This window comes from Panthera uncia, assembly GCF_023721935.1.
Source record: "Panthera uncia isolate 11264 chromosome B3 unlocalized genomic scaffold, Puncia_PCG_1.0 HiC_scaffold_1, whole genome shotgun sequence".
Taxonomy (NCBI): Eukaryota; Metazoa; Chordata; class Mammalia; order Carnivora; family Felidae; genus Panthera; species Panthera uncia.
The window spans coordinates 46,929,553-46,943,515 of record NW_026057582.1 but is presented as its reverse complement, the minus strand read 5'-3'; positions in this window follow the sequence as shown (position 1 = coordinate 46,943,515).

Genomic DNA, 13,963 nt, shown 5'->3' with positions numbered 1-13,963 from the left:
TCTTGCCTGATGCCAGATTAAGAAGATAAACAATTCTGAAACATACTGAAGAGAGATTTTAAAGGGATTTGATATATAATGACGTGCCTTAAGTAAAAGGATGAGTTTTAGTTACTTGAAATACACGCATGTATCCACCACATGATAATGTCACTGATCCATCATCTCATGTCTCTTCTTCAGTGGAAGTGATGCCAAAATCTTTGCATTAAATGTAAAGTAAACAAAACTGCTCCTTAATTGGCTCTGATGACCGGGTAAGCTAAATACAAATGGTCCTTTTATTTTCAGCCACTCCAGTGATTTCCAGAAAATGAAGAGTCTGAATTGTTCTGGCTGTCTGGAGCCTATAGCTAGAGCTCAGGTAAGTACCCTATAAAAGAAGAGAGTCCTGTTCAAGAGAGTCTTATAACCTGGTGAACAATTTATAAAGCGCTGAAGAGGAGCCCAGGACAGAAATGTACAGAGAACCAACTTATTGGCTATTCTTGAGTGAGACATATGCCATGTCCCCTGTGGCTTCTCCATTTTTTAAAAAATGAGGGTGACAGTTTTTGCAAGATATTATCAGGAGGTCTGTTTAGATGTACGGTGTAGTGACTGAAGACACTGGCTTCGGAGTCAGAAAGACCTGGACTTGAATCCTGGTTATGTTGCTTATCAACTGTCACTTTGAGCAGAAAACCTCTGTGTTATTTTTCTCATTTGTAAAAAATGCGAGTAATTATTCCTCCTACTCATAAGATTAAATAAGGTGCCTGGGACATCAGAATAGATCAGTTACTATTAGCTATTATTTGTAAAATACTATAAGCTTCTTATAGAAAAGAAGCCCATATGATTCAATATCTGAATTATTCACCTGGCAGGTACAGGTTTGGGAGGGTATTTTCAATTTTTTAAAAGTAGATTTTATGGGGCGCCTGGGTGGCTCAGTCGGTTAAGCGTCCGACTTCGGCTCAGGTCAGGATCTCGCGGTTCGTGAGTTCAAGCCCCGCGTCGGGCTCTGTGCTGACAGCTCAGAGCCTGGAGCCTGTTTCAGATTCTGTGTCTCCCTCTCTCTCTCTGACCCTCCCCCATTCATGCTCTGTCTCTCTCTGTCTCAAAAATAAATAAACGTTAAAAAAATTTTTTTTTTAAAAAGTAGATTTTAAATAGGCTTTTACTTTAAATAAGTACCATATGCCAAATTATGGTTTAGTTGACTCATACATTCCTGATTATTCTTGATATGACTGTAGAATGGCAACCATCAGTATTAGGAGTATATCACATTTATCTGCATGAAAACAGTGCTTCCTCTCTCTGGATAATTTTACTCTGAAATACTGGGGCTGAATGAAGTGAACAGGAGAATTATTAAATTATCAAGTTCCAAAATAGTCAAGCTTCACTATTCTTTGAGATTCTCATCCACATTCACTTTCTTCCACAATGTAAGTTGCGAATTAATAACCTTAGCTTCTCAGGTATAAGTTTGTGAATGAGACCTAGAAAGAGGTTTATGAATTTCATTAGTATAAGGAAAATAATGATTGAAGCATAGGGTTTTCCTTGGTTTAAACTATTACATGTAAGGGTTAAGATACTTCAGAAGGTCTAGTCAGATAGGACACCCTGGTGCACAGATGACTGAAGGACTAACAGATAGCAAAGCACAGCCCAAGGAGGTTGGAAATCAAGGAAAAGGAAGAGTGAGGGAGAGGTGAGGCAAAGAGAAACTTCTGGGCAAGATGAAAAATGGTGGGATGGCTATCTTGGGTCCAGGTCCTCAAAAGACCAGACCATACAGGCATCCTACTGTCTCCATTCCTGCTATTGATAAACAGAAGTAGCTCTGGAATGCTCATCTCTCTCCTGTGGCTACCATCACCCAATCCTGCTTCTCCCCTTGCTCACCACCCCATTCCTTACCCAGTTGGAAAGTTGGAGCTTTGGAGTTGTTTATAATCAAAGTCATGAAATAATAATATTTGAGCTTAAAAAATTTTTTTAATATTTTATTTGTTTTTGAGAGAGACAGAGTGTGTGTGTGTGTATGTGTGTGTGAGCAGGGGAGGGACAGAGAGAGGAGACCAGAATCTGAAACAGGCTCCAGGCTCCAAGCTGTCAGCACAGAGCCCCATGCGGGGCCCATGAACCATGAGATCATGACCTGAGGTGAAGTTGGCTGCATAACCAACAGAGCCACCCAGGCGCTCCAATATTTGAGCTTAAAGACAGATGTGGGACTGTTTCCAAGAATACAGCCTGTTGATGATATCCTCTACAATCTCTGACTGTTACTTTTGATGTAGAGATCATCTCATTAACTGCATAATGATAAATATTTTTTTAAACAACTTTATAGAGGAATAATTGACATATTATAAAATCTGTTTTAGGTGCATCTATAATTTCATGACTTTTTAATAAACTTAGAGTTATTTAATCATCACCACAATCCACTTTGAGGACATTTCCAACATCTCTCCAAAAATCTTTTATCTCTGTTTTCAGTTAATCCCTATTTCTACACTTGACCCCAGGTGACTACCAATATCTTCTCTGTCTCTATAGATTTGCCTTTTCTAGACATTTAAATGGAATCATCCAGTAGGTCTTTTGCATCTGACTTCTTTCACTTAACATAATGTTTTTGAATTTTATACTTGTTGCAGTCGTTTGTTCCTTTTTACTGCTGAATACTATTCCACTGTCCATGTACCAAATGATAGACATTTGGATTGTTTCTAGTCTTTTGCTATTATAAATAATGCTGCTATGAACAGTCACATACATGCCTTTGTGTGGATATTTGTTTTCATTTCTCTGGGGTAGATTCCTAAGAACAAAATCGCTGGGTGAGGTGGTAGGTTTAACTTCTTAAGAAACCACCAAATTATTTTTCAAACTGAAAAATATATTTTACCCACCTGTGGGCAACATAAGAGGATTCCGGTTTCTCCACATCCTTGTCAACACTTGCTATTGTCAGTCACTTCAATTATGCTCATACAGTAGCATCACAAACATTCCTCATGGACCAGAGTCTCCTTACAACTCGAAACAGGCCCTTTGATGTCTATACAAGCAGAAAAGGAATGCTTAGTTTCCATTACTTGTTTTGGCCAATTAGAATAAGTTAAAAACAAAAGCAAAAACCTAGTACTTGATGTGGGCAGGAGTAGAGGCTCCGTGCTCACCTGTATTCTTCCTCCAGCTACCTGGACAGCTGCTTCTCCAATAGATTCTCATCTGCTCTGACAAATTGAAGCAGATCCCTTTAGGATAAGCCTTTCATGGTGCTATATCCTGGTATCATGTCAAAGAAAAGCCCACACATTCAGGGAAGTCATGTATTCTTGATTTTCTTCCTGAAATGATGGAATCGAGTGATAAATAATGCAAGCAGAGGAAAAGAAAAGAAAGCAAAGAGCTCAACATCTGCCAATTGCCCACATACTGGATATGAGATGAGCATTTTCATATTTTTCATATGGTGAAATTCTCATAATCCTTGAGGTAATTTTACAATCACCATTCCACAGGTGAAGAGAGGTTAGGTAAATAGCATAAGGACACACACTTAGTAAGTGAAGCTGGGTTTTAAGCCCAGGTCACCTAGTTGGAATCCAATTTTATTTCACTGTGCCAACTGAGAGGAAAAAAACAAAGGATGAAAATTCTGATGAGCAGGGGGAAAAGTTAATGTAAATGCTAACTAATGAGAAAATATAACAATGAGATTTACAGTGGTCAGTGGTCAATTATTATAACTACATTGTACAGCCAATAATTATCTTGTGGTCCAGGCCTTATTTCCTTATTTCTGTAGTTGGGTGCCATATATATATATATATATATATATATACACACACACACACACACACACACACACACACACACACACACACAAAGTTCAAACCTTGGGGAGGAGGAATCAATCTCACAGCTTCAGGAGGAATGGGGAGAAATGGTGTTCTTGTTTATTGAATAGGCATTTTGATTTTTCCCCCAGCTGAGAAAAGATTGTTCATCCCAAGTACTTGCCCAGATAGTGCAGCGAAAATCCACAGAGACATTTTTACCACCCAGAGTGAGGAACTAAGAAGTTCCAGAATTAAACTGGTACATTTTTTGAGTAATAGTTCTGCTTCCCTCGGGTGAGTGGAATCTTTACTGATGTCATTGCCACCCACCACCACCTGGCATCCCTGCATGGTGGCGGTCACAGCAGTGTATAGATGGAGAGGAGCAGTTAGAAGATGCTACAGGGCGCTTGGAGGAACTCTCTCTCTCTCAAGACAACAAAAACATACATTTACAGATTTCAGAGTGGAGGCCTCCTTAATCTTTGTCTTTAGGAATATTTGATTTATGTGTTTCTTACTTCATTTGTTTTTCATATATGTTTATGTGATCACCATGAAAGAAAAAGTGAGAACTCATCTTTATGATGCCTAGTTTCTTTTGTTTTTAATTTTTTTTTAACGTTTATTTATTTTTGAGACAGAGACAGAGCATGAACAGGGGAGGGGCAGAGAGAGAGGAGACACAGAATCTGAAACAGTCTCCAGGCTCTGAGCTGTCAGCACAGAGCCCGACGCAGGGCTCGAACTCACGGACCGTGAGATCATGACCTGAGCCGAAGTCGGACGCTTAACCGACCAAGCCACCCAGGCGCCCCTATGATGCCTAGTTTCAACGGAAATGTCCCTATTTCCTGAAGTTCTTCTATTCCTTAGAGCACCAAGTTAGAGGTTGTTCAGGCAAGGGTTAGAAATGTGGTAAAAGGGACAGGGGTTGGGAGATGAGAATATGAGTGATACATTCTGAAATTACTCTTTCTCTAGCGACAGCCAACACAGGTAATTGGGGATTATTTTAATTTTTACCAATTAAGTTCTTCAAATTTTAAGGCTTTAAGTTAAAGCCTAACTGGCAGCATTTTGTTACTGGGCTCATATCATGTACTCAATAGCACTTATCTTTCAGTGGGATTAAAAATTCCAGTTTACACCACAGGATCTAAGAGTGAGAGGAAAACTAACAAATGTGATTATTAAAGTGCTCTGCCAGAACAGATGGTTATTGGTGTACCTAATCAAAACAGTAATAATTGTAGCAAAGATCAGTGCACTTCTCAAACTATGTTCCAAAAGATGTTAATAGGGGATCTGTGGGGAAAAGAGACCCGACTCCATAATCAGATAAGTTTGGGAAACATGGAGTAAAATTTGTGTAATACCAAAGAGCCTTTAATATGTTAAATGTACATTATGAGCCTCCAAGAGGGGCATGTTGCACAGAGTATTTCCTGAACTGCTTGAATTGAAAAGAAAACCTTTTTTTTAAGTGTAGTTGACACACAATGTTATATTACTTTCAAGTGTACAACATGGTGATTCCTCAAGTTTATACGCTGAGAAGAAAAACTTAATCACGGGAACATTTTGTAAAACATTTTGGGGAAAGACAGAAAATTTGCAATTGCTTTAGGAGTACGGTTTCTTGTCTATTCAAAGTTCACACACACGGGAACCTCTTTCCATTTCACCCACATTCCATCTCATATCGCCCATAAAAGGACCCTGACTGGTAAACCCATAGAGCGTAGAAATATGTGAAAGGAGAAATGAAATCTATGACCTTTCTAAATCTGAATTTTCTTGTAAAAGCCTAAAGGGCCAACCTGACTGAGCACTGCTTAATGGTAGTTTCATGTGAAACGGGAATTTTTCATTGAAAAAACAAACTAGGGGTGCCTGGGTGGCAAAGTTGTTTACGTAACTGACTTTGGCTTAGATCATGATCTCGCAGTTCATGACGTCAAGCCCCCCACTAACAATGTGGAGCCCACTTGGAATTATCTCTCTCTCTCCCTCTCTCTGCCCCTCCCCCACTTACACAAGCACTTTCTCTTTCTCTCTCTCTCTCAAAATAAATAAATAAACTTAAAAAAAAAAACCCTAACTCATATAATAATGAAATGCAGTGCATGGCACTTATTTAGATCTGGATTTCAACAGACCAACTATAAGAAGACATTTTGGGGATACATAGAAAGCTTGAAGGCTAAGGAATTATTAATTTTGTTAGGTATGATAATGGTATCTGGTTATGAACAAAATGCCAGTTTTTAAGGATGCATACTCAAGTGTTTTGTATGAAATGTTAGGATGCTAAGGATTTGCTGTAAAATCCTTTAAAAAATAGATGAAGCAAATTTGGCAAAATATTAATAACTTCAATCTGAGTAATGGGACAGGTGAGGATTTTATACAATATTTTTCTGTAGGTTTGAATATTTTGGTGTTGATGAGTTTTTTTTTTTTTTAATGCAGAATAATCAGTCAGTCCCAATCTATGAAATCAGACTCTCTGGAGACTGGTCCTAAGAGTCCTCTGTTGTTTCCCTCCTCTTCTCTGTCACTCGCTCTTTTTAACAATCCTACTATCAGCGGTTTTTAGTGATGAAGGCTGAGATGCTAGCTTCCTCTGGAATGCTATAGCCTTTACACCTCGCCTAGTCATTCATGGCCTGGTATGTTGTTTTTTAAGAGCTTACAAAGCAGTGATGTAGGCGTGTGAGAGAGTTTTAATATAGCAAAAAGCCTGTTGCGCAGATATGCAGGTTAAAGCTACAGATGCTAACTAAAAGCTCAACCATCTCATTAAACAAGTAAGTGTAATGTGGCTTGTTTTTACTAATTAGTTTTGATGTTTACTGTTTGTAATGCAAACACATAGTTGAATTAAGAATGAAAAAGTGAAAAACTTGTCATAATTATAAGGTAACCATAAAATTATAATCAAAAGTAATGTTACATTTCATAAGTCAAACATATAAAAGCAAACAATATAAATAATAATAACTAATCAATTCTAATATGTGTAGCTAAAACTAAGTTGCTTAGAGAATGGCATTATGCATAATTAACCTAATAAAGTTACATATTATACTTCACATATTAAATGAGTCAACTTCAGAAGTCACAATTTGATACATCTTCTTAAAAAAAAATGCAGTGATGAACACAGAAATTTAGTACATGCAGAATCTATGCTATTAATCCATATCATCTGCACTTTAAAAAAAATATTTTTTATTTATTTTTGAAGGAGAGAGCATGAGCAGGGGAGGGGCAGAGAGAGAGACACACACAGAATCAGAAGCAGGCTCCAGGTTCTGAGATGTCAGCACAGAGCCTGAGGCAGGGCTCGAACTCACAAGTCTTGAGTTCATGACCTGAGCCAAAGTCAGACACTTAACTGACTAAGCCACCCAGGTGCCTCCATATCATCTGTACTTTCAAAAATCCATATTGTCAGGGTGCCTGGGTGCCTTAGTCAGTTAAGTGTCTGATTCTTAATTTAGTCTCAGGTCATGATCTCACAGTTGGTGAGATTGAGCCCCATGTCAGCACGGAGCCTGTTTGGGTTTCTCTCTCTCTCCCTCTCTCTGCCCTTCACCTGCTTGTGTGCGTGCTCAGGCACTCATGTGCACTCTCTCTCTCTCTCAAAATAAATAAATAAACTTTAAAAAATCCGTATTTTCATACTTTGGAAATGTTATGGAAGACGGTTTACGGAACATGCCTGAGCTTCATACCCATAGTTCATATGGTCTGTATAAAATGGATCATGAGCATAATTAGCCATGTCCTAAGCCATAACATCTATTAAATATGGGTTTTGAGCTGTTTTGGTTTTTCTAAAATACATTGAAATGAACATATAACTAGTTTTTGAAAATGCTTGTCTCTCACCATCAAAAATCATGGTAATGATCGTGGTGTATACCACAATTAATACTCTTCATATACCTTGGGAGACATCAGCCTCATTTGAGAACATCAAGAATATATCAGATCCTTTGCTAGTAGGAAACAAAGTGAAAACATATACCTAAAGGGAAAGAACTATGTCATAATTATATTTGTATGAGCTAAACCTAGCACAGTGCCTAAAACATAATAGGCATGTAATACATGTCTGAGTAAATGAATGAATGCTTATCATATCTCTGAATTAGCTCTATCCCCTATTCTCAAAACCAATTATTTGTCAAGGTAAAGGCTTTAATCAGAGCTCTTAGCCCATGAAAATTAAATTGCTGAGCCTGGCCCCTTTGTAGGAAATGTAAAACTCATGAAATTCAAGTACCCTTGGGAAATCCAAATACATTTCCATTTACCAATGTATATAATAGAGGCAAAAATAAATTCAGATAAATTTACTTAAATACATGGATATTAGCTTTTGACGTTCCTTAAAACATTTGAAAAGGAAATGGAAAATTCTCTCTCACAAATTTGGAGGCACCTTAGAGTAACAGAGAATGCAGACAGAAAGCCTGGGTTGGAATCCTGGCTTTGCTACTATTTAGCTGTTCGTACCCTGGGTAAAGCCACTTAATCTGAGCTTTAGCTTGCTGAGTTATAAAATGAAAAGGTGAGATTAAATTATCTAGGTTTCCTTCCAGCTCTAAAATTCTTTTTTTTTTTTTTTAATTATTCTTCTCCCAGAGGCTGCTGACCAGTGCCTTGTGTTAAGCTTCCTATCTTTTCCAATATGAAGTAGACAGAGGCTGGCATAGCCCTGTGCACAGACTCAGCACCGTTCTGAATTATATGAGCCCAGGTGCTGGCCAGAAAAAACTTTCACATATAAGTAAAGGCTCTTTGTTGTTCATGTTTTAAACGAGTATATTTAGGAAACCGTTTAACATGCTCTCATTTCTTTTAATATTTGAAGTAAATTTTATCAGAAGGCAGCATATCCAGCTGTTAAGAACATATTCTCTGTAGTCAGATTGTTTGGGTTTGAATCCTGGATTTAGAACTTAGATAAGGATAGATGTGTTAACTAATCTTATTGTGGTAATCATTTTGCTATTTATGTGTATATCAAATCATCAATGTTATATGTCAATTATATCTCAATAAAGCTGGGGGGAAAATAGCTCTTAGGACAAGGGACTTCTCCATGACCCAGTTACCTCATCTTTTTAAAGTGATTACAAAAAAAAAATAATAATAATAATGCTACCTACTTCACAGGCTTGTGGGAGGCATAAGAATTAAATGAAAACAAAACAAAAGCACTTAGGAGAGCGCCTGACATGTAGTAATCACCCAATAAAGCAGCTACAACTGGTCTTTTCCAAATATCCTTTATCTGGGAAAACATTGTTTTCCCTACTAAAGAACACAGTAAAACATTTGCTGTGTACCTGTCTCTTCACTCTGACCTGTTTATGCTCACATCTGCAGAATAAACGAGGAAGGCGGTGGGGTGGGGGGGTGGGAGGGCCTTGCTTGCCTGCTCCTGCCCACCCCTACCCTGCAGTCCTAGGCCTCTCCACAGCTAATTGAATTGCTTTAGTCAATTTGTCATATTTGCCTATAGTTGACCATTTCCCTGTCTGGCTATGTGCTGTTGGCCCATTCTGGGCAGCTATGGAGAAGCAGCCTTGTGAAATGCTGACCTGTGTTGAAGATGGTCCTCAAGTCCCTGTACTGTTGCCAAGAGGCAAATGAGATGCTTTGTGGTTTAAAAACTGCGAAATGCTGTTCAAATGCCACTTTTTTATATATGAAGTCCAATTTGAAGATCAACTCTAGAGGAAAAAGGCCATGATGTGGGAGGTGACCTCCAAAGGACTGTCATTATTACAAGGTACAGTGATCATTTCCCAAAGGCCATGGAGTAGCTGTTCTTCTGTCCTGATTCTGCACCCGGAGAGGGAGGCCCAGAGGGGTAGGAGAGACTGCCCCCACCCAGGGGGCTGACCAAGGCAAGACAGAAGCAACCATAGGGAAGAAAAGGCCAGCTTCATTCTGAACCACCTTCTCACCTGCATTACACATTTTACGTGGAAGAGCAGGTGTCTTTTACATTTAAAAAATAAAGTTTTGTTTTTCTTTAAGATAACTGGCAGGGGACTTTATTTGTATGGATGTGCTTCCTATTTAAGGAGAAGAATAAGCATTTTATATAGCAACCATTAAGTGAAAGATCTTTAAAAACTAATTTTACTCTATAATTGATGTGTCCCCATTTAGTATGCAAATGAATGATGTTAAATATATGTGTAATTCCCTAACTTTAGGAACATACTTTTGCAAATTTTTATTTTTAATTTTTGGAAGCATTACACATAAAAGTGATACCATTGGCTAGAAATAGTTGCTGGGGGGAAAAACTGACATAAAGCAAATGGCATGTTATCAGCACCGCAGACCAGTACAATTAGCAACAACATTTTATCCTGCCTGCACACAATTGCAATGCTTGATGTATCTAAAAACGAACCTAGAGGGTATTATGCTAAGTGAAGTAAGTCAGACTGAGAAAGGCAAATATCATATGATTCCACTCATATTTCGATTTGGAATCGAAAACGAAATAAAACAAAACAAACAAAAAAAACCCCAAATAAATGAATAAACAAAAAGCAGAACCAGACCTATAAATACAGAGAACCGATGGTTGCCAGAGGGAGAGAAGGGGCTGGAGAGTTGGCAAAATGGGTGAAGGGGAGAGGGAGATGCAGACTTCCAGTTCGTGAATAAGTCACGAAAATAAAAGGCAAAACCCAAGGAATACAGTCAATGATACTGTAATATCAGTTTCACATGTACAACCTAGTGATCCAGGACTTCCATACATCACCCAGGGCTGATCACAGCAAGTGCACGCTTTAATCCCCATCACCTGTTTTACCCATCCCTTTACCCACCTAAAGGTTTTTTGTTTTTTTTTTAATGTTTATGTATTTGAGAGAGCTCGAGCACATGCACACATGAGCAGGGGAGGGGCAGACAGAGAAGGTCAGGGAGAATCACAAGCAGGTTCCACGCTGTCAGTGCAGAAACTGATGTGGAGATAGAATTCACAGCCCATGAGATTGGGACCTGAGCGCAAATCAAAAGTCAGAAGCTCAGTCAACTGAGCCACCCAGGCACCCTCCACCTAAAACAGTTTTTAATGTTTTTTTAAATGCTTCTTTGTTTTTGAGAAACAGAGACAGCATGAGCAGGGGAGGGGCAGAAAGAGAGGGAGACCCAGAATCTGAAGCAGACTCCAGGCTCCGGGCTGTCAGCACAGAGCCCGATGCGAGGCTCAAACTCCCAAACCAACAGATTATGACCCGAACCAAAGTCAGATGCTTAACCGAGTAAGCCACCCAGGTGCCCCACCCTAAAACAGTTTTTAAAAATCATCCCAATTTAAGTCATCTCTCCCTAAATCCCCAAAAGATTTTGATGGGTGGCTTTTCTTGAAACTCAAGGACATTTTCTTCAAGAGTTCTCCAAGTTGCGAAGAGTAGTAGGGAAATCTTTGATTTAAGAAATAAAAAAATTTGCCAAGTTCTTTCTATGGATAATGAGTCGAATGAGACAGGATAGCATGGTGCCCAAGCCTCGGTGCCAGTGGGAACAGTAATTTGGTCTCTACCACCTCATTCAGACTGGGAGCCTCCAGCTGTGGGTGGTTTTGCATTGTTTGAATTCCTCTTGGAGGCTCAGGGTTGACAGCCACTGTTCTGGGAGCCACAGCTGACCTAGGAGGCTCATGTCGCATGCTAGATTTTACAACCTGGCTCTAGCAATGCTAAAATCATGGAGACTAAGGGCAGAGGTGATTCTAGGGACTGCCAGTTGGCTCCTCAAACGTTCCCCTGAACTGTCCACCTCTCTCCTTTATGTAGTGGTGTGGCTCAAATGAAGTCACTGGAACCTTGAAAGGAAAAAGTGGAGTTGCAGATGAATGCAGAGGGGTGTAGTTACTTACCTGAGAGCCTTGGTCATCATTCCTTTAGTCTGATCAATTTAAAACACAGGCCAATTTACAGCTGGTGGAGTGGAAAGGTATCATCAAGCACTGCCCTCTGGGTGCCTTCTTGCCAAATGACCTCATGTAATTCTACCCACTGAAAACAGGGCTGAGAATATTGTTCCCAGCCCTTCCTGTCCCACATACAGTTTGAGTGGGTCCATATCGTGGGTACTTCTGCACATTTTCTAATACCATAGCTTGCTGTCTGGAAGTCACTCTGCTAAGAAAATGGACACCTTGGTGTTAGATTTTAAAAATTTTATCAGGAGCACTTGGATGGCTCAAGTCAGTTAAGCATCTGCCTCTTGGTTTCGGCTCAGGTCATGATCTCACAGTTTGAATTTGAGCCCTGCATCAGACTCTGCACTGACAGTGTGGAGCCTGCTTGGGATTCTCTCTCTCCCTCTATGTCTCTCAAAATAAATAAACTTAAAAAATATATCAAATCTGGGCATTTCCATTATTTTCATGTGACTTTTTCTATTTTGTTTTTTACAAAAATTTTTTAGAAACTCCAATACTAGTGGGCTATTTAAATTTGTGCCCTAGTTTCCTTATTTGTAAAATAGGAATTGTGATGGTATCTATCTCATAGGGTGGCTGTTATGATAGTAAACTTAAAACATTTGGCATAGTACCTAAACCACAGTAAATGATCAATAAACAATCACCTGTCATTATTTTAAATGCATTGTATTCCTGGAAACTACTCTTCTGAAGTTACTTGTCATTCATAGAACAAAATAGTATCTATCCACGCAACTTTGAATTTATCAATGAGGTGTCACCTTCCAAAGTCCTGAGTGAGTCAGTGCCGTGGGGATGAAATATATATGTGTTTATTAGGCAGCATCAGAAGAGCAAAGCTGTGAAATGGGAAGAAGTAGAAATTGGGTTACTTACATATTCTCTTCAGTCTCTATTCCATTTTCTCAGAGCTGCCCTTCAGCGTATTTATGGAAACGTTAATTAAGACTCCGATTCATTTATACACTATTAGATTGATGTGGAAGTTTCTGGGGACTAGATGCAATTATGTTACTCAGTAAGACTGGTAGTCTCCATTGTTTTATCTTTAGCTGAATGGCTTCTTATTGACCGAATTAAAAATCATAGTTTTAGTAACTCCATTTACATCACAAAGAATCAAAAATAGGCAACCCTTCCCTAAGTTGAATGGGTTGCACTGATGTCACCGTCCTTATTGTGATAAAATATTACTAATCACATCTTAACACATTTTCCCTCCACCTCCCCTCCCACCTAGTTTTATTCATTGGAAGGGGATGGGGGAGTTACAGTACCTAAAGCATTTTGGGGCGTCAAATTAAATATTTCTAAAGTATCTTTAATCTGGCCTCTTCATTTAAATCTTACTTTAGTATAAGCATTAACAGTGCAACTACACATATGGTCACAAATGGGTGTAGGAATGATTTGAAGAGTTTGTTGCCACTATACTGAGATTCCCAACCTTGCCATCGGCTCTTAAATGGTTCTGATACATTTATAGGTTTGCAAATGACTATATAAAAGAAATCAGCTAATAAGTCTAAGTGGAAATCAGGTAATATTTGAAAATGGTGGTTAACGATATACTTCTTATAGCTATTCTTGGGTTTGCTTTCATGAAATTTGAATATATTTGAATACATACATATATCCTTTATTATAAATGCTAGTAATATGAAGAATAATGGAAGTATAGGGTTAGGAAATGGCTTTAGTCAATATAAATGTGATGAATATGATTCCCGCAAGTAATTGATAGCCCTAATGATCCTTTCAAAGTTTATTTCTATATATTTGGCAGTGGCTATTTGTTCAAAAGATTTGTTTATTCTATCATATGCATTTATACTACTTAAAAATAAAATTTCGTGAATTATTTAAGCAATTACAGTTATTATTCACTATAAGAGCTAATAACTAGTCAGGTCTAGTTAAATTATAAACTTTATACTTTATTAATAATATCCGTAAGACTAAAATTGCTCAAAAGTTGATTCTTCACTGATGTCAGTGAAAAGCTTTAGTGTTTCCAGCTTTTTTCTTCTTTGGCCTATTGTTTAATTTGGATTGAGATAAATCTTGCTATACCTCTGTTGACAAAGAGCATGGTGTTCTACCACATTGG